Consider the following 22,991-nt stretch of genomic DNA (forward strand, 5'->3'; position numbering starts at 1 on the left):
CTACAATTACGCAGCTGAAATCATCTACTATTGAAATTTTTAATAGAAAGAAGGTGATGAGAAGAAAGTCTGCAAAGTTGAGTCTGTACAATTTGTAAAGGAAACTTGCTCCATGTAAAACAACACAGAAGCAGATTTTCTTGAAAGGGCCGCCCAAAACATCACTGGTTATAAATGCAATCATGCAGGGTATGGCTTAAAAGAGGAAAGTGTCTTCTTTCAGTCATTTGCCAACTACGTCCTTCAAACTCCCATTCACTTACCACCTCATCTGTAAAGGCTTCCCAGACCACCAGGCAGAGCTTAATTGCTCACTGCTCCCAAGGCACTGATTTCATTGAGCCCTCTCGGTATTTATGACCCAGTATCATAATTTTTGGTATACCTGTCCTTCTTCCTCCCTAAACTGAAAGCCCTTGAAGAACAAGCAGAGGCAGATTTAAGGGGTAGGCAACTTAAAAAAGTTAGTCACCAAGATGCCAATCTTTGAGGAATACTAATTGAACCCTGGAAATGTACCTGAGATGAAGGAAAGGATCCATCCCTCAGAAGGATCTTTGGTTCTGGTGCGGGTCAATTCAGCTGAGTTGACTTGATCAAGACCTCAAAGAAAAAGGGCACTGTCTTCAGGGTCTCCTCCCTCCCCATGTACAGCAGTGTGCCTCTCTCTGAAGGAGTACTGCTTCTTCTAAATTAGGGCTTCTTAATCTCAGCACTATTGGCATTTTGATCCAGATAATCCTCTGATATGGGGACAGTCCTGGTCAGTGTCTATGTTCACCAGTATTTCCAGCATCTACCAACCAGGTAGAATCTCCTATTTGTGACAACCAAAAATGTCTTCATGTCTCCAAGTTTCCCGGGGTGAAGGGTAAAACCGCCCCTGTTGAGAACCATTGCTCTAAATAAACGGTAAACCAATTTGCTGAAAGACTGTGGGTTTAAAAGTCTTCAATCTTTGGCTTGCCTGCATTGCCATATGCCTTGACCTAGCACAAGGCAGTGACTATATGTATAACATCCATCTTTCTCTTTCCTCTACAGCTGGAAGCATCCCTGGCACACAGCAGGTGCCTATAAATGTTCTGTGAATGAATGAATCAACAAATAAGTAAATTATGTGGAAGTAACTGATTATTTCCTAGAATAATACAGGAGGCTTTATTAACAACAACAGTAGCAGTTACTTAAGTTACTATGATACAAAGCTGAAGAGCAGAGAGCATAAACGGAGCCATGAGCTGGGTGTCTGGGAACACACGTAGGTGCTGCTAAAGCAACATTGGGATTTGAGTCAAGCACGCAGATCATTGCATCAGGGCAGAGAGTTCAGCAAGAGGAAGACAACAGGTTTGGTTCAAATCAGACAAAGAACAAACCAAAGTGTCCAGAAATGTAAAGAAAAATAAAATTCAGTCTCTAAACAGCTTTGGTACTTGGAGAAGGTTAGTTTTTGTTTGGTTTGTAAGTTCCGTTAGAAATAAATTAGCTGTGCAAAGATGGGTCATTGTACCATAAAAAACCATCTTCTTTGTGCCAGCTCAGTGACTTACCAGGGAATTTGCCCAGAAGGGTTCTGATGCTGTTCTGAAAACAAATGACATGAGTCTGCCTGGATATTTCAACAGCCAAAGATAATAACTGTGAGTTAAGTAAGCACCCCAAACCCTGACTTTGAGTACACAAAAACAGCAGCTAAAGAAGTTCAAAAAGAGGTGTCAGAATTCAAGGAAAGCCCCTGAATTGATTCCAGATCTGAAAAGGTTTGGCATTGCTATATACTGTCATTTTTCTCCCACATTTTCTCATAATTTTCCTACCAGAAATTCTAAAGCAAAACAAAATACGGACAATATAAACCAAATCTTCTAATTCAGTGGTTTCCTACCTATCTGGAGCTCAGATTCTTTAGAGACTAACAAAAGTTAACGAATAAATTCCTTTCCTTCGGGCTTCCCTGGTGGCGCAGTGGTCGAGAGTCCGCCTGCCGATCAGGGAACATGGGTTCGTGCCCCGGTCCGGGAAGGTCCCACATGCCGCGGAGCGGCTGGGCCCGTGAGCCGCGGCCGCTGAGACTGCGCGTCCAGAGTCTGTGCTCCGCAACGGGAGAGGCCACAACAGTGAGAGGCCCGCATACCGCAAAAAAAAAAAAAAAAAAAATTCCTTTCCTTCAACAATTGCACATATATGCATACACATACCAAATCTGCATACACACAGCAAATTTGCATACATACTCCAAATCTGCATACACACATCAAATCTGCATACAAACATCAAACCTGCATACACACATCAAACATGCATATGCAAACACAGCTTCCACGCTATTTCATACGGCTCAGGATTGCTAAGCCTGCTCACAGATTTAGGTTTAAGAACACCTGCTCTAATGATAAATTATTCTCTGGTGGATACCCTCCCTATATCTATTTCAGCCAATAACCCTGGTATCAAATAATTCTCTGAGGTAGCTAATTTATCACCTGAGAACTTTAGGAAGAAGAAAAAGGACAAAAGATTTATTTTCTTCATTTCTCCCGGCCCTCTGTTACGTGCAGACATGTCCAATACACCAATAAATAATAATCAGCCACTGCTTGTACTTCAAAGAAGAAGTCTAGGGAGAGAAAGAGGAAAATACAAAGAAAAAGCAGGAAGAGGGAAATGAAGACTGCCTTGAAGAAACATGACAACTTAGGAAATGCAATTATTACAGCCCACAGACAAAGAACCAAGATCTTTCTTCCGCAAATATTTGTTGAACATCAATTTTGAACTAGTCATGCCAACATCTGGCTGTATGGTGGGGAACAAAACAGATGTGGTACCAATGAACACTCGCTGGCCTTCATCTCACCCTTACACTTTCCCAAACTGTGCTGCTTTACTGGCAGGATAAATAATGGACTCTTCATTTTTTTCTTTTTTCAGATTTGCCTGTAGTACCTATATACTGTTGTTTATTTCCTTAATGTTAAAAATATATACAGTATTTTGTATTAGGCTTAATATCAATGTGTTGCATCTCTTAGCTATCATTCCATCAAGTAACTAGGGGTTACTCTTAACACAGGCTACAGCCTGTTTTTAATCTGGAACATTCTATCCAAACACTGTCTCTTTTAAGCCAATTGTAGACAAATTACTATGGAAGGAAATTAGGTTCCATGAGAGGCTGAGCGCTATCACCTGGAAAGTCATACTGAGGAGACCATTGCCTACGGAGTTAGTTGGTACAAAATGAATATGAGGAAGAACTTGGAAGGAAGGAAGGAAGGAAGAACTTGGAAAATGAAAGTGTCCTTCGCCACTTTGATGTCTTGTCTACTTAGTAATTTTACTAGACAGGAAAGAAATATGAACCTTGTGTATTTTTCAAGGAAAGTTTTTCAGGGATAGAATCAAACATCATTATAAATTAACCTACTAACTCAGAATTTTCACCTGTACTGAATATTGGTATTATTCAGCAAAAAGCAGTGATTGGAAAAAAATAAGCATTTCTTGAGTGCCAACCTCAGGAATAACTAATACTTCATACCTCTGACTATGTGCTACATACTATTACAAGCAGTTAGATTAACTTAATTATATTATTGGCACTTGATTATATCATTAGTCACTTAATATAATATGTAATAATTGTATAAGTACTTATATTAACTTAGTCCTTATAATATTTCCATGAAGTAGTATAGTGGGGTCGAATCATGCTGCCCCCCCACCCAAATTCATGTCTACTTAGAACTACAGAACATGACCTTATTTGGAAATAGGACCTTTACAGACATAATTATTTAAGATGAGGTCATCCTGGATTAGAATGGGCCCTAAATCCAATGACTGATGTCCTAATAACAAGAGAAGATATACAAATATAGAATCATTATGTTGTACACCTGAAAATAATATAGTGCTACACAGCAATTATATCTCAATTACAAAAAAAGAGGAGGAGACACAGACACATAAGAGAAACCATGTTAAGGGCTTCCCTGGTGGCGCAGTGGTTGAGAGTCTGCCTGCCGATGCAGGGGACACGGGTTCGTGCCCCGGTCCGGGAAGATCCCACATGCCGCGGAGCAGCTGGGCCTGTGAGCCATGGCCGCTGAGCCTGCGCGGCCGGAGCCTGTGCTCCGCAATGGGAGAGGCCACAGCAGTGAGAGGCCGGCGTACCTCAAAAAAAAAAAAAAAAAAAAAAAAAAGAGGAGGAGGAGACACAGACACATAAGAGAAACCATGTTAAAATGGAGGAAGAGACTCGAGTATTGTTGCCTCGAGACAAGGTCTGCCAGGAACCACCAGGAGCTGGAAAAGACAAGGAAGAATCATCCCCTAGAGCCTTTGGAGGGAGTGTGGCACTGAGGACACCTTGATTCTGGACCTCTGGCCTCCAGAACTGTGAAAGATTGATTATCTATTTATTTATTTAAAGATGTTTTTGATGTGGACCATTTTTAAAGTTTTTATTAAAGTTACAATATTGCAACAATATTGCTTCTGTTTAATGTTTTGGTTTTCTGGCTGCAAGGCACGTGGGATCTTAGCTCCCCGACCAGGGATAGAACCTGAACCCACTGCATTGGAAGGCTAAGTCTTAACCACTGGACCACCAGGGAAGTCCCCTATTTATTTATGTGCTGTGGCCGGTGCAGCTTGCGGGATCTTAGTTCCCTAACCGGGGACTGAACCTGGGCCACAGCAGTGGAAGCATCGAGTCCTAACCACTGGACTGCCAGGGAATTCTGAGAATACATTCCATTGTTTTAAGCCACTTAGTTTGTGATGGCTTGTTACGGAAGCCCTAAGAAACGAATGCAAGCACGCACTACTGGCTCCATTTTATAGATGAGGAAACCGGGCTATAGAATGAATGACTTTTGCAGAGACACACAGCTTGTGAGTGGCAGGGAATACATTCAGAGAGTCTGACTCCAGAGTCTAGGCTGTTAATCACTACTTTAAGAAAGGGCTTAACAAATATTTGGTCAGTAGTCTATGCCCAGTAACTCTTGGTTAATTAGTTCATTCATCTTCCATCAATCAATCTGTCCGTCTGTTCATTCATCCATCGAATTAACTATCTAGGCAATACTTCAGGTACATCCTCGCTGGAGCACAATCCCTTCACTGAGTTCAAGGCTCAAGATCAGGCTAAGAGTAGCTCGCCAGAAGACATGCAGACTGGCGACTCAGTGACACATAACAGAGCTTTGCTCCACTGCCTCTAAACAGCAGGGAGCAGTCTCTGAGGCCTATTAATACCTGATCAACCGATTCTCCAATCCTTTTCCTACATCTCATCTTCCCAACTATCTGGGAACCACGTGAAGCGAAGATGACCCTTCCCGTAAGCTTCAGGTTCTTTTTTTCTACTGGTGTCCTGTTCCCTGCCTACCAACGTACTCAGGTGTTTCTTAAACCTAAAGCAAACAAACAAACAAACAAACTACACACATACAATCCAAAAGCCCCTTTCCTTCCAGTCTTCTACCTAGCACTCATGCAAGGCATGTCTGTTTCTCAGTGTGCTAGACTGGTTAATTGGTCTGTATCCCAACAACTCCACTTACTAGCAGTGCTACCTGTGGCAAGTATCTTAACATACGTGTGCTTCAGTTTTCTCAGCTGTCAAATGGTGATAAACTAATCTATTAGAATGAAATTAGTTCATGTAGGGTAATTAACAGGGTGAGTGCATAGCAAGCACTCAATAAATGATTATTATTTTAAAATCATTCTGTGAATATCAAACATTTTGAAGGATTGGTTTAGGTTAGTCCCACTGCTTCTGTATCTTAATACTACTGATAACTCATCTTTGAGTCCCTAGCAATACGGCGTCTGGCACTAATCAATAAAGTCTCTGTATGCAATCACCAATGACCTTGCAATCCTCGAATCCCGTTACTTAATTATACTTCTCTCCTCTGAATGTTGAATCACTGGACAGTACTGATCACCTTCTCTTTCTTCAACATCTTCCCTTTAGCTTCTCTCAACTCTTTGTTCACACCTTTGTGTTCCTCACTGCCTCAACCCGTCACTGAAAAATGCGCCTTTTCCATTTTCAGATCTCACATTTCTTTCCTTCCTGTTCTCTTTCCCAAAGTGATTTCATCACTATCACGACTTCCACAATTCTTTTTACGCCTAACACTCTATATCTACATTGTGCCCATCTGTATCTATCCTAAAACATTTCCCTTTCCATGTCTCACAATTTCCTCAACTCAACAGCAACAACAAACATTTACTGAGAACACATTTCTGTCACTGCAACTAAGTACTCATGGCAGAGATGTGAGTAATAAACTCCCTTGATCTCCTTATTTCAATTTAAAGGTCCCGAGATTATCCTAACCCCTCAGGCATGCAACTTTGGTGTCAATCGTTTTTATTTTAATTGAGGTATAACTGACATATAACATTATATTAGTTTCAGGTGTACAATGACTTCATATTTGTATATATTGAGAATGATCACCATAATAAGTTTAGTTAACATCCATCACTGTACATGGTTATAATTTTATTTTTCTTGTGTTGAGAGGCGTGAATCCTTAATTACGTCTTCCTTCTTCCCCTCAAACCCGCCCAGAAAGTTACACACATGAATCCTATCAAATATTCTGTCACTGGGGGCTTTTACAGTTTCCATCTTCCTTTTAAAAAGTGCTTATCAGAATGTGTATCATACACACAAAAGACGGCATAAAACATATATGAACAGTTTAAAGAAAAATCGTAAAAGCAATACCCACATACCTGGTCAGCTCAAGAATCAAAGTTACAAGCAGCTTTGTAGACCTCCAATGAGCCCTTCCTTAACTGGCTCTCCAAAGGCATCTTCCGTTCTAGTTAATCATTCTCATGACTTTCTTTATAGTTTTAACATCTACGTAAACCTTGATAAGCCAAACATGATATAATTGGCTACCTTAGCACTCTCTATAAGTAGAATCATACATTATGATGTATATGATGTATACATTAGGATATATATATACATTATATATAATATAATACATTATATATAATCATACATTATATATATCTTTCTGTGACATGTTCCTTCTGTCTAATGCTGTATTAGAGTCATCCTTGTTGGCACGTGTAACTGCAGTAGATTTGTCACTGCTGCTGCAGAAGATATCATTATGTGACTGTAACAGAATCCATCCATTGTGGAGCTGTTAACTGTGCTGCTCCTGTCTACTATGAACGGTGCTGCCAGGAACATTATAGCACCAGTCCTGGTACACACAGGCAAGATACTAAGGTATATACCTAGGACCATAAATGCTGGGTCATTGGGTATGTGCGCACTCAACTTACCCAGTTAATGACAAATCGTTTTCCAAAGTGATGGTACCAATTTACACTCTCTGTAGTTTGTGATGATTGACTGTGAGCTCATACTCCTTAGAAACTAATCTTTGGGAATACTTTAAGGTTTGGGTTTGCCATCTGCCAAAGAGGAATTTTACATTGTGTCTGCCAGTTGCCTAGAGGCACTATCAACCCAAGATTATTTCTGAAATAAATGCTTGCCTTGAGGGCTTTTTGTTTTTGTTTTAAAGACAAAAACAAAAATAGATAAATTTTGACCTCAAACTGGTATGGATATGAGGGATTCCTTGTGGTTACAAATTCTCAGGGGAGATTTTTTCTTTCTATCTGGTAACCAATTGAGACAGGCAAGTTTTTGCTCTATTCTTCTATGTGGTGGGTTTATTTCCTGGCCACCTTTTATATTGGGAGCTTCACCCTTTGGGGTCCAGCTTATTGGAAGGCTCACACTAGACTGCCCACCTTGGTCTCCCGTGTCCTGTGTCTATGCGGCCAAGTAAAACTGGTCCTTGATTTCATGTCATTTTTCACCTCTAAAGATCCCTTACCTCTGTGTCAGTTCACAGTACTCTTCAAAAGACTTATTTTTATCATTACCTTAACATCTTCACATTTTTTACAGCTGGAAATACACTTAATCTTTTTTTTTTTTTTTTAAATTCACCCTGCTACTTGCCCCGTTTGGGCCCTAGCCATGTGACGCCCAGATCCGTCTAAAAACCTCCAGGAGGTAGTAGCCAGCTCGCTGTCTCTAGCTAAATATTCCACGAGCACTGAACACTATTCAAGAAAGTGTGAGGAGCCACTGAGAGCTCTGAGAAAATTATGCCAAGGATGATAGCTGCACATTAATAAGGGCCTATTACAGGTCAGGGACTTTACTGAGCATTATATACATATTATTTTGTATCGTTATACATGCTTTATTATTATTTATTTCTTAACAATTCAATCAAGATAGGAATCTTCATTTCAAATGTGAAAAACTGAGTTTCCTAAAAGGTAAGTGACTTGCCCAAGGTCATGCAGCTAATAAGTAGGCAGCAAGAACTGAAACCCATAACTGCTTGATAATAAGCCCAGGCTCTTTCCTCAACAGCAGAGGGTCTGTGGAGCCCTAGGGTTCACGAATCCTGAGGTCAAGAGTAAGGCTGAGTATAGAACTAACATATGATTTAGCAATCCCACTCCTGAGCATGTACCTGGAGAAAACCATACTTTGAAAAAATACATGCACCCCAATGTTCATTGCAGCACTATTTACAATAGCCAGGACATGGAAGCAACCTAAATGTCCATCAATAGATGAATGAATAAAGAAAATGTGGTACATATGTACAATGGAATATTACTCAGCCATAAAAAGGAATGAAATAATGCCATTTGCAGGAACATGGATGGACCTAGAGATTATCATACTATGTGAAGTCTGAGAGGAAGACAAATATCATATGATATCACCCATATGTGGAATCTAACTAAAAAAAAAATGATACAAATGAAATTATTTACAAAACAGAAACAGACTCACAGCTTTCAAAAAACAAATTTATGGTTACCAAAGGGGAAACATGGGTGGGAGGGATAAATTAGGAGCTTGGGATTAACATACACACACTACTGTATATAAAATAATCAACAAGGACCTATTGTTTTGTGCAGGGAACTCTACTCAATATTCTGTAATAACGTACATGGGTAAAGAATCTGAAAAAGAATGAATATATGTATATATAAAACTGAATCACTTTGCTGCACACCTAAAACTAACACAACATTGTAAGTCAACTGTACTCCAAAAAAATTAAAAAAAAAAAAAGGAAAGAAAAAAAGAGTAAGGCCAGGTAAGCAGAGTTCAATGTCAGCCCAAGTAGATCTACTTTTATCTGGTTTCTATATTAATGTTGGATGACATGCTTCATTTGTAAAAATGTTTCTGCTTTTAAACCATAGCATTCAATCAATTCCTATGCCATAGTCTCTAAGGCCCTCGAAAACCTGCCCCAACACTTCCAGCCTGAATGAAAACACAAATACTGATCTTGAAGGCAATCTAGACAGCTGACCATCCCACAAAGACTTATGATTTCTCAACAGGCTCCGTAATTCCCCGGCACTGTGACATCACCCACACATCCCTTCAGCAGTCATGCTCACCGCCACCCCTCGCTCCCCTCCCCCACCGAGAGATTCATCCACTCTACCCTAGATCCAGCTCCAATGTCACTGCATCTTTGCTATTTTCCCTGATAAACACCAGACATGACTCCTTCTCTCTCCAGACTCCTAAAGCACCTGGTTCAGCTTAGATGCCAGCTGTCGCCTCAAGATGGACTCTATTCTCTTTTAGGCTAAGTCCACGTCCTGCGCAGAGCTGAGCTCTGCGTGACAGACTCTCAGGAAACGCTAAATGAAGACATGCTCATCTCTAGCAGAGTCCAGTGCTCTAACTGTTCCTTGAGAAACAAAAACCTACACTAACTTAATTGGGAAGAAAAAAAGTCTATTTCGTATCCTCTCTAGTCTCTTGCAAAGAAAGAGTCTAGTGACAGAATTAGAAGTTCCTCCAAAATTGAAGAGAAGAAGAAGGAGTGGGTCTGAGTTTATTCTGGTTTCTTCATTCACGTTGGGCACATGGCCTGATTTGTCATATGCCTGCTGGGATCACCAATGGAGCAACGTTTTTGTTTTAGGCGTAACTGTCAGAGAGAATCTGCAGGTAAAGTCAGAAAGAGAAAGACAAATACCGTATGATATCACTTGTATGTGGAATCTAAAATATGACACAAATGAACCTACCTATGAAACAAAAACAGACTCACAGACACAAAGATCAGACTTGTGGTTGCCAAGGGGGCGGGAGGTAGGGGAGGGATGGATTGGGAGTTTGGGATTAGCAGATGTAAACTATTATATATGGGATGGATAAACAGCAAGGTCCTACTGTATAGCACAGGGAACTATATTCAATATCCTGTGACAAACCATAATGGAAAAGAATATGAGATCTGAATCGATTTGCTGTACACCAGAAACTACCACAACATTGTAAATCAACTATACTTCAATAAAATGAATTTTTTTAAAAAAAGAAAGAATGTGCAGGTGAAGTCTGCATTCTGTTGGCCTAATGAATCACAAGGCATTTAAGTGTCCTGTATCTAACAATATGGTAACGTAACTAACAATGACTGGGCACTTATAACACACAAGGCATGTTCATTGATTGCCACATATTTATTCTCAGTGGTCTGTGAAGTCTGTGCCATTATCACCCACATTTTACAGATTAGAAAAGTCAGGTTAGGCAACTTTCCAAAGGGCATTCTTCTAGAAACTGGCAGAGCCAGGATTAGAACTCATGCCCACCTGGTTTTAGAGCTCTGGCCTTAACCCCTAGTATCTAATGCCTGCCTTGGCTAAATGTTCCAGACGTATCAAAGAGCAAAAAGGAACTCAGATTCACTAAGATAAGAAGGAAAGAAACAGCAGCAACATTTATTTAGAGTCACAGGAGAGGCAGGCAAGCACTTGGCTAGACACTGCTCATGGATGAACTTATTTCAGGATCCTGAACATCTGATACTTCTGTGCTTTCAAGGAGAAGATAGAAGCTCAAGAAACTGCATAATCTTCCCCAGCCACACAGCACTGGAATGAGAATTCAGATTCAGGTCTGTGTGATGTCACACCCAGGGAAGTACAGCTAGAGCGTGGGAACTGTTCTTTTAACCAGCCTCCCTCGCTCACCATTCCTTCTGTCCAACAGGACCGATGCCCAAGCACAGGAGACCTTTCCCACACCCACCTGCTCCTATAAGTAAGTCGATTGTGTTTTTTTCCTCTACCATGTTTATGTCAGTTGTTCTGGATGTTATCAACATGTAACTTAATTAGGTATTATTTAAGCTGTGAAACAGTATATAGAGAAAGAGTATTTTTATGCAAACGAAATTAAATGCTTTGGAAAGACTCATTAGAAAGACGTTCCTAAAAATGTCGCTGCTGAGTCAGATATAGATGACATGACTGGAAAGGAGGATAATACAAATCAGAAAAATTCGGAAAAACTCCGAAGTCAGATGACATTAGTTTCTAGCTTTCCTTTAAAGACAGCGAACCTGAGACTCGCAGAAAAAGTGTGGGGAGTCATGGGAGGACAACCTCCCAGTCAGCGGCTCTGCGCTCAGAGAACAGTCCTCATCTTCACCTCCCACATTTGGCAAATGGATGTATTGATACATTTACGTGGCTTAAGGTAAAAATCAAATGTTTAACGAATATGAATAACTTTACGATTCCTGGCTACTAACCATTTAAAAAAATTAACCCAAGAACTACTGCTATATAAAAAGTCCTTCTAAACAAACTTACGGCTACCAAAGGTGAAAGGCTTGGGGGAGGGATAAATTGGAGATTGGGATTGACATATACACGCTACTATATATAAATTAGATACTAATAAGGACCTGCTGTATAGCACAGGGAACTCTACTCAGTACTCTGTAATGGCCTATATGGGAAAAGAATCTAAAAAAGAGTGGATATATGTATATGTGTAACGGATTCACTTTGCTGTACAGCAGAAACTAACGCAACAGTGTAAATCAACTACACTGCAATAAAAAAATTAAAAAATGACATCTGCTTCCCCAAAATAAAAAGATTCTTTTATCTTAGAAAATGAAAGGCCTTCTATTTGACCATGCTTTCTACTTCTCAAGAAGATTCTAAGACACCTCTAATAAAGCTTCTTCCAATAAAAATCTCCATAAGTAATAATCTCTTATCTAGGTGACCAGATCCAACAGACCACATTGCCTGGTTTCTCATCACACATCAGAAAATATGGCCCAGGAAGAGCACACTTTTCCAAACTTCTCATATTGGATGTACTAATATAAATGTGAATGGCAGTACCAGTGTAGTACCCAGAAAGTCCGTCAATCTGTTTTCTTAAATCCACATGGTTTAACCTCACTGGGAGGTCGTGCTGGAAGCGAAATCCACAAGTCTGGGTCCTGAAGTCATAAATATCTTTACTATCAAAACACATCTTCAAAGCGACTGTTCCATCGTTTATTCCATCACCAGGATTAAGAGTCCATACGCAATAAAGGGTTCAATACCCAGCGGTTAAGGATTAATGCCTACTCGGCCTCTACCTTAAGGATGCAGTTATGGCTTTCAGTGATCTGGAGGCAGCAGGTGGAATGAGAATTCATAGAAGAAACTGCACCAGATGATAAAGCCCGTAGAACCTCCCTGAGAAAAGCATTTCTGCATCCTGGATACAGGTGGGAAAAGAGGTAAGAGGAGGCGGCAGGACTTCAACAGGGGACTTAGTCCGTGGAGACGAGAAGGAGGGAGCAGTGGCCAGAGATTCAGAAATGGAATGGTTGAAAGAATGGTGAGTAGACGATCTCTACTGAAAAGGACAGTCCCCTGAGGAGAATAGCCAAGGCAAGGTTCACAGAAGGTTTGGAATGGCAGAAAAATCTGACTTAACTTCACCCTAAAGATACCAGGAGAGAAGGAGGGTTTTAGAGAGTGAAAAGGAGTCATTAAATCTATCTTTTAGCCCAACAAGATGGCAGATTAGAGTGTGGTGGGGGAAATGAAGACAAAAAGGTCTGTAGGTCAATGGTTGTCAATCCACCACGCTTCAAGGATCTCCAGGGGAAGATGAAAAAGAAACAGTCCAACCACGTAGGTCCCAACCAGAGATTCAACTGTCTGAGATGGACATTTCGATAAACACAACTCAAGTGATTCTAATACCCAGATGGAGGCGAGCGCCACTGAATTAGGCTGCTGTAAAAATACGGCTCTATTGATCTGGAGATTTGGGGGAGGGGACAGCAGATAGAACGGAAAAGAAGGGAGTGCTATGAGAGGCCTTTTGAAGGTCTGCTGACCAACTTTTAATTTCATATAAAAGATTAAATTCTCAACGCTGAATTTGTAAATTTTGGCTTTCATGTTTGCCTCTTATCCCCTTTTTCTTACTCTTCTGTGGCCCCCCTTTTTAAAGCAAACTTTTACAGGCAGAAATGAAAGCTATGAAGCTTTTCTTGGCTTCAATTAGCAGTAATTTTTGATGGATAAAGTAATACAGATCTGCAAATTCTTCTCAGTCAGGAAGGAGACTTACACAGTGTTGGGGCCTGCTTATCAAGAACCCCAAATCCTCTATGGCATTGCTCCTTAATTAGTGATTTCAGCGGCAGTTACAGTTTTGAAATAGACAAGGAGCTGCTTTGTGGAACTTCTCAAAATCCAAACCCAGTGTGTTTACCTGGAATAAAACCATGTTCAATGGAAACAAACCGAGTGACTTGAGAGTCACATCCTTCTGCGTTTCAGGCTTTGAGATCAGATATGGGGTCATGGTGCTTCCAAGCACATGAGGTGGGGAGAGAGTGACAAGGGATGGATTTTTTTTCTCACTAGATTAGAGCAGCATCACTGCTTATACCCTGGATGATAGCCATTCAGATAGTACCCATTCAAAGTTTCCAGTGACTTTAGAGTATGATATTATGTGCTGATATTTCATAAGTATTTTACACAGTGATCTAATTTCTGACCAGTTTCAAAAGAATGCGACCAATTGCGCAACTTACAACAACTGTGACTTTCATGCAACAGTCTGCCTCCTGTCAATAAAAACCTCAGACTTTTGGGAGACTGGTTTTTCCTTTTTTCCCCCCAAAGGGGTATTATGCCAGCAAATAGATCCGTTTTAGGTGTGTGTTTGGAGGTGGGGTATAGGGATATTAAACAAAGGGAAATTATGTGTGTGTCTTTTGCACGGCAAGTATTTGGAAAAACTTGAAACCTTTTATTTAGGGAAGACCTGTGGTTATTAAGATTTCATTCTTTTTTGGGAATTTGCTGGCGGTCCGGTGGTTAGGGCTCTGTGTTTCCACTGCAGGGGACACGGGTTCGATCCCTGGTCAGGGAACTAAGATCCTGCATGCCACACAGCCAAAAAAAAAAAAAAAAAAAGAAGTTTTCATTCTTTGCTATTTAACTGCTACCTAGTTATTGGAAATAAACCAGCATTTTCCATCCATAAAGCGTGAAGAGGAGGAATACAAGGGGCCGGGGGCTTACCCAGTAAGGAAAACGCTCCTAAAGGCTACCTACATGTGTAATCACCACTATCAAAACGACCCCAAGTGCAAGGGACTGCCTCCACAGATGCCTCTGATCGCTACAAGGCTGCCTTTGTTTGTAGGGATTTTGCGTGGAAGTAACGTCAGTTCATCCCTGAAAATGAGGTCACTGTCCCCTAACACATGTTCGGCATGGTTAGCGTCTTTTCACTGGGACCTCTGCCAGGGAGGCCCCTGCTGTTGTACATTTCAAACCTGCCAGGGCGTCTGCGCACAGTAGCCCCTCTGAAACTGAAAGGCAAAACAGCATTCCTACCTTTATCTTTAGGTAGAGGGGAATGGGAATCCTTTAAAACAATAAATACAGTGCCGGCAGGCTTCTGTTTTTATAAAGGCAGTGGGTTTTTTTGTTTTTTGTTTTTGTTTTACAGATTTACCTTGCCGTGCCGATAAATCCACTCTCATCAAGTGTGTCTCTTACGATCTGGTTTACATCAAGAAGCCCCAGAATACAGGCCCCTTATGATATCTTTTCTCACCCAGAATTCAGAGCCCTAAAAATTCTCCTGGAGACTGATTAGAAATGAAAATAAATACAGAGAGGAAAGATGTTTCTCATAGACAAGAAGAAGCACGTCAGTTATCGGTGGTGGGCGAGTGGGTACTTCCAATATTCCTCAACGGAAGGTTGATTCTATTCAGCTGCAGAACAGGATTTATTTCAGTTTGTCTGAAACTTTCTGAGAATACAAAGTAGGATTTAAAGAGCCAGTGTCACCTGCCTCCCAAGGGATAGAAAACCATATGTGTCAGGGAAGGAGAGTTTTCTATGTCTTCATAACATGAGGGCAATACAGTAATCTTTTGTCCTGATTTGTACTAGCTTGGGGCCGAATTTCAAATCATTTGGACTTAAAACTTTCATTTACATAAATTTCCTCACACAGTAGAAGCTGTACGTTCTCTTAGTGTGCTGCAGACACAGATTATGTCCTAACACTATTATGTGTTAGGTAGAAACCATAAATAACGTTAGGAAATTGATAGAGTAGAATGATTTGACTAAATGATAGGTGAGTCCCCACTTTCCCTAAAAGCTCCCTGATACTACATGATGTGAAAGCACTCTTACAGCTCATGGTAAATAAATGGTTTATTTCCTCCGTGAACAAAAATGGAAAAGTGTTCATGAAAGTTCTATTGTAGCCAGAATACTTCACACAAGTTGTGGAACGAGGTGTAGCTCTTTATCCAAAATACTTCTGAAGTTTTAAACGCAAACCAAATGAACTCTTCATTCCATTCAAGGACATTGTAGGACAGGGTGAGTCAGTCTTGACTCACATCAGAGTGAAGGTATACCACAGGGATATGTTACCTTAAGATTTAAAATATTTATCTTCGGTTATTCTGAAACAATAAACATCCAGATAAATAAGTAAGCCTGGGAAATAGCCACAGATGGAAAAATAATTTCTGCAAAGTCTGTTTTGCAGGTATATTCATTACCAGGCTTGTCTGATATCTCTGCTATGTTTAGACATGTTTCTGGTTATCCCTTGGGACAAAGAAGCACTAGAGAAACGGTAACACATTGTTTGGAAAAAAACAAGTCTATCCGCAGCTCTCTCAGTGCTCAGCAGTTCAGAATATAGAACAGCCCTGGAGAATTTTCTTTTTTTTTTTTTCCTGTATTCATTCACAAAGATGGAACATCACTATGAGGAAGATTTAGTCCTTTTGGAAATTTTAATCATCTTATTTCAGGGAATTATTTTCCCCATTGACTTAAAACAAGAATGCAATGGAAGATTGCATAAAATAGTTAGCTGTTCCTGTTGGTTTGTAACATGTCCGTTTTGTAGATGTCAGCCTCTCTAAAGTATGACCAAATGCCGTTTTCCATTTGTTAGGCAGAAAGTGAGTGCTGAATAAAAAGTATAGAGCCACTCGGGCTCTTAAAATTTCTTATTATCAGTCATTCCTTCCTCCTTTCTTGCTGTGCTTGATCTAGTTCATCTGTCTCAATTATTTCCCATGTGAACCTGTCTTTTAAGAAATTCGTTTTTGCTCTCCCATGAGTGAGGCTGCCTATAAAATACTCGATGCATAATCTGTACTTCATTGTTCATTTTGGGAAGTGGCCGTCTTACGCGAGCAGGCTGCGCCACCCCGGGGATGATCAGTTGACGTGTATCTCATTGCGCCTTCGTTCACAATTGTGTTACAGCATGAGCGTCGTTTATGTACGTGCCCTTGACTGACCTCAACAATATTTACTAACTCTCAGGACACGTAGCCCTGAACTAGTACACTGGTAAGCAAAGATTTAATATATGGATGATTAAATCTTAGTCTTAAGAAATAGCTTTGCTTTGTATTAACAATAACCACAAAAAAGGTACATTTCTGTTGTTGTTATTTTTTGCACACGTCTTGTTTTTTTGCGTTAGGTAGAGGTCACCGTATCATCTCTACTGTATAAAGAGGAAGCTGAAGCAAAAGCAGGCACGATTTGCTTAATTAGTTAGAAAATTGCTGAAAATAGAATTTAAGATTTCTGAATTTAATATTCTCCCCATTACCTCATGGTTCAAGAGCAAGAATGAATTCGTGCACAGTTTTATGGTTTGAACTACAGGGAAAAGACTTGGCTGAAGATTTTCCTGCCAGACTCCTAAGATGAATGGGATTTCCAAGGTCACCTGGTCTAACCTCTCCATCCCCAGCCTCCCACCCACATTGCAACTCTCCCTACACAGCCATCCTGAGGATGCTATCAGGTACAACAGTGCATCTCACCAGTGTGACCCCACGCCTCACAGACAAAGAGGGCTAAAAACAACAGACAACTCTGTCTCTTTAGACGTCAGATGAAGCTGCTCTATGACCCAGTGGTATAGTATTATGCAGTTAAAATCTGGGAGTCTGTGGGCACCTTTATTTACAAAACAAATACCAGGTTGTTGCACACCTTGGCTAAACAACAATGATGATGACAAATTGCAGAGTCCCTTAGAAACGCACCTTGTAATACTAAGATATCGCCGCTTACCATTTAGGAAACACAGAGCAGTTACTTCTGGCATCACACATGGTGGATTATATAAAATACATCAAATGTTTGGGAGTTTTCCATTTATTTGGTATGTTATGAATCAGAACGAGGATGTCAGGGCTTCATACCTAAGGATCCTCATTATGTAGGAGGTATTGGCACAAGTCCTAAAATATTTAATCCAGGGAGCTAGTCACATTTTAAATACAGCAACTGAAAACAGTGATAAGCAAATATTGGTCTAGGTATCAGGAGAAAAGAGAAAGTATTTACCGAGGAGATGAACATTTTCCCGACAGTTTTTTGTTGTTGTTGTTGTTTGGAGATCAGGAAATAAATCGCTCGGTTTTTAGTGTGGATAGACAATGTTGCCAACATAACTATTTTCTTCCAGTGCATAAATGTACTTTATATGGAGGGCATCAGCCAGGAAGTCACAATATGCTGGACTTTGCTTCCCGGTCAGATAATTAGAGGCCTGGGGTTGAAAGCCCAGAGGAATTGAAGGATGAGGCCCAGAACACCAGAGGGAGAGGAGGCGTTAGCTAGTGAGAGGAAGGGTTCTTGAATTTAGCATCCTAAAATGTTGCGTACCAGCTGGTGCAGCTGGAACCTTGCTGGTATGTGAAACTATCTGCCTTTTTTCAGGATCCTCGCAGGGAGGATGTTTCATACTGATTCTTTTTAAAACCAATATACTGAAATGCTATTGTTCTTTTCCATTTTAACTTTTCATTTCTACTTGAGTCTATGATCAACAACGACAGCTAACTAAGTTCTTATATGAATGAATAAAATTTAAAAATAAGGTTAAGTCACTAGTGAAGTCTAAGCTAGCTAGCTGGCGAGATAGATAGAGTTGGGATTCTTAAATATTCTTCAAGTGACATTTACTTTTTTCCAGGACAAGATTTGAATTAAAAGACGTAACATCTTTACACTCAATGCAATAAAAGGGAAGAGAGAGAGAAAGCAAGTGGTGCTCGATGTCCCAAAGATCTTTTTAAAAGTACAACGAAAACACATGGTAAAGACAAAGAAGGATTTTTTTTTTTTTTTTTACTATATAAAGTGAAACATGTAAGAATAGACTTTATTCCAAAGTTAAGTACCCAATGGAATGTGTAGTCATAAGTAGTTACAACATGGTACGAGACTTTAAAATGTCTCCTACCAACATTATATATAACATTATATATAATGTTATATATTAATATAATATAATATTATATGTAATATATAATATATATAATATATATAATAATATAATATAACATTATATATAATGTTATATTATAATCTAACAGCTAAGACATACTACATGGATCCTGGGAAGCATGGCTCATGTTTAAGGAGCTGCCCTTCACGTAGAAGATAAAGGTACTAAGTCAGGGATAGCATGTCATACGTGTTTTTTAAGCGTTTGGAGTGAGATCTAACCTAATTCATCCCTTCCTATCAACAAGTCTGATTTCAGAATTCAGACTCCGGAGCCAAAATGCCTCAGTTCTGAATCTGGCTCTACAATGTACAAACAGTGTGACACTGGATGAGATACTTAAACACACTGTAGCTCAGTTTCCTCATCTATAAAATGAGAATAGCAATAAAATTTAACTTGTAGGGCTGTCGATAAGCTTAAGGGAGATGATATATGCAAAGCAGTTAGAAATAGCCTGGCACACAGATGGCCCTCAATTAATGTTATCCACAATTACCATTTGAAAAGTTTTTTAAAGTTAAGTTTTTAGCTTGCTTGGCCATGGCTATGACCATGAGAGCCAAGTGAACATAACTGGTCACAAAGGAACTAAACTCATAAATTGACCTGATTTGATCAATGCCTCAGCAACTCAGCTAAGCATACAAACCAGGCCAGAGAATGTCCACAGTGTCTTCTGCCTACAGTAGTGCTTATCAAACTTGTTTGTCTCTGGGTCCCTTCCCACTCTTAAATATTATTGAGAATCCCAAAGAGCTTTTGACTAATAGGGCTATAACTTATACTACTGACCATATTAGAAGATAAAACTGAGAAACAAATGTTTACTAATTTTATTTTGAAAGGACACATTTCTTACCTGGTCACATAAAATATATACCTCATGAAAAGTACCTAGACTTTCCAAAACAAACCAAAAGGTGAGAAGACTGGTAGTGTTTTGCAGTTTTGCAAATCTCTTTAATGTCTGACAACAGAAGACAGATTCTTATATCTACTTCAGCATTCAATCTTTGGCCATGTGTTGTTTTGGTTAAAGTATGCAAAGGAAATCTGGCCTCAAAGAATAATGTAGTTAGAAAAGGAGGGACCTCATAGGTGCTCTTCTGGAAGGGTGCAGGGACACCCAGGGGTTCCTGGACCAACTTTGAGAATGGCGGGTCTATGGCTAGGTTGTCAAAGACTTACTTCATGGTACCAAGGACTACCACCTCCTAACAGGATAATATAGGCAAGAGCCACGAATGGGCAGGGAGGCAAAGCCTAAATAAATTCAGCGCTGCTATTTTCACAAAGTACAGACCGGGATCACTCTAATCGCTGCCTATTTATTGCCTTTCGGCTACCTTACTTCACCCCTCTTCCTAGATAGGGTCTTTCCAAGGGGCCACTGTCCACACACTCCAAATACTTTGATGCTACTACACTTTCTCAGTGGATAACACAGTCCTCAGAATGTCAACTTAACATTGTTGGAAGCGACACGTGAGAAACAACACATCCTATTGCACGTGGTACCACCATATCAGAACGACAGTGTGAAAATTCTTTATAGAAGCTTTGTCCTCGTGTAAGTGCAGCTCTAGATACCAATCCTGTATTCTGGGAAACTTCTGGACTGGAAAAAACAGTCTCATTTTGGTCACTAAGACGGAAAGTTAACTAGTACACTTTTCTGCTTAAAATATTGAAATAGCTAAGAAAATTGCCCTTATTATAAGACTAAACGGTGGCTAGAAGGCCAAACATTATTTTAAATCTAATTTATGAAAAATTTCTGGCTCCTTTTCAGCTATGTAACTAATACCAAGTTTACTTTCAATTTAATTCAATATTCTTTTGAAGAGAAGCTACACTCTTCAGAGATGAAGAATTGTTTACAAAATTCTAACAAGTTATTTATTGAGCGTTTAATATGTGCTGAACTCTGGGCATCAAAAGATGAGTAAGACAGTCTGTTTAAAAAGTTACAGTGTTTAAAAAAAAAGTTAGTGTTATTTAAAATATAAGTTATCTTTGTGCTTAGTGCTTTCAAAATATGACAGAATAATCATTGAATTACGGAGCCTTGCAAATCAATAATATATCAGGATGATGCTGAGTTAGAACATAATATAATCAAGAATTCAGGACTAAAGAAAACTGAAGCATACCCAGATTTTACAAAGCAGGATTTAACATTATTGACTTTTTCTACTTTTTAAATGGTCACATCACTCACTTGCCACTTGGCCAAAGAAAAATGGCATTAATTTCCCAGCATCATTCTCTGGAAATAAGTGTCTCTCTTGAACATCTATACACATCTATACCTTCATTTCATAGAATGGTAAAAAGGGGCTGTTAAAACAAAAAAGTTAAATTCTTTATAGATTTTTATGCTTAAATATGATTACTTAGTAATTGTAGATGTGTCCCCGATATATTCTGAAATTTGTTATATAATCTAATGATATATTTATCAACAGTCTAATTAGACGGTATAGTTTAATTTTTATTACTAGCTTTTGCAATATATTCTGGGGACCATAATAAAAAGAAAATATAACAAATAAATATTTGCATTAGGATAAAAGAGTTGGCAAATGTATTTTGCTTTGTGACTAAAAAGGCCTTAACATTAGAAAGAGAACGACTGTTTAAAAAGACACGACAGTTAGATTTTAAATTCTTTTGTTTAATAAATGTTGCTTAAACTTGGTTATTGCCCAAATTTATAACTGAGAAGTAGTATCTCTGTATCATCACACAGAAGAAAACAAATTTAATTGATAAGTAAATATCATACTTACTACATAACTAGAAGTTTTCAATTTGACATAAGAAACTATATAGTCTCAGCAGTAAAAGGATAGGTTTTGTGATTCCTTTTTTGAGTTTGATTATATAAATTTTCCTACTTGCCCCCAAATTCCTAAAGTGAAAATCATCAACAATAAAGTTAGGGATTCTCCTAATAGATCAATATGTATTTATTAATGGATTACTGAAAACCAGATATACGAAATAGAACACATCCAAGTTGGAAGATGGAAAATAAAATAATACCAAGAATTTCTATAAAGTACCTTTATAGGATTTAAAAATAATTCACAGCTATTGAAAGATCTTATCATTAACTGCCTCTAAAATGTACAATAAAATTGTATTAAATTTGAGCTTTGCTCAATATTAGAATCTAGATTTTTTTTTTTGGCACGAGCATTATTTAAGAGTTAAAGTTTAAGAGTTAATTTTTCATCAATCATTTATGGCAAAATTAGTTCTTCCATAAAGGCCTGATTATTAGCAACCCATGAGAATTTCTAAACTTGGTAAATGTACACATATATCTACATTTTTAAAAGTTTTGTGCTGCAAATGTTTTACAATAAGAAGTTGTCAAATCCCTGGAAGTTTCTTCTAAAACACGACTAAGCCATCTTGTAGAAAATATCTAAATAGTACTACAGAAACTATAAGCCAAACAGAAGGAGCAAAAGAGGTGTTAATGATCATTTGGGAAAAATGTAATTATCTACTATACCCTTTTTGCAAGGATTTGATCCATAGTTCAGCTCATGCAGATGAACTGTTCAGTCTTCAAGTCAGAGATGAAACCAGGAGATGAATAATTCTTATTCACTGTCCAACTAAGCCCAGTCCAGCAAGAGTACATGCTACTCTATTGTGACGGGACTTCTGTGTGATCTCTATCAGGTCAGCAGCCTTCCAGAGTCACTGCTTAGGGCAGGGTAATTTCAAATTCAGCCTGTCATTTTATTACACGTTTTTTTCAACAGCATGCCCACCGAAACAGAAAATGCTGCACATATGGGCTGAGATCAAATGCTTTCACCATTCAGTTGATATATTCTGATATGAGGCAGAAAAAAAAGATGGTCTGCTTTTATTGATTTTTTTCCTTTCAGATCTCAGATCTTTGTTTTTTAAATTAACATTAATTAATTCACAAAAGGCCCAAGTTTTTCAGGTACGTGCTTTAAGATTTGTTATATTTGCACTGGGCTCAGAGCTTCCTCGCAATTAGCATTCCTCAAAGCCAAGTCCCGCTAGGTAATCGGCAAATGTCATCATGATTATATGTAAAGTCTTCAGTTTCACAATTAATGGAACAGAATGCATATCGAAAATTCAACCTTCAATATAGCTCATCATTTTTGACGGGTGAGTTGATTATTTTTAAAAATTTTTTTATTGGAGTATAATTGCTTTACAATGTTGTGCTAGTTTC

General features: G+C 39.0%; 1 protein-coding gene across 19 annotated transcripts in view; it reads right to left on the reverse strand.

Annotated features, from left to right (window-relative positions):
• The window catches only part of ANK3 (ankyrin 3), a 681,638-nt gene that overhangs the window by 225,420 nt on the left and 433,227 nt on the right, over positions 1-22,991 (reverse strand). The window lies entirely within an intron of this gene.

The sequence above is a fragment of the Aethalodelphis obliquidens genome, unplaced genomic scaffold, assembly GCF_003676395.1.
Source record: "Aethalodelphis obliquidens isolate GAN/ISIS:26980383/991018 unplaced genomic scaffold, ASM367639v1 scaffold73, whole genome shotgun sequence".
In the NCBI taxonomy this organism is placed as follows: domain Eukaryota; kingdom Metazoa; phylum Chordata; class Mammalia; order Artiodactyla; family Delphinidae; genus Aethalodelphis; species Aethalodelphis obliquidens.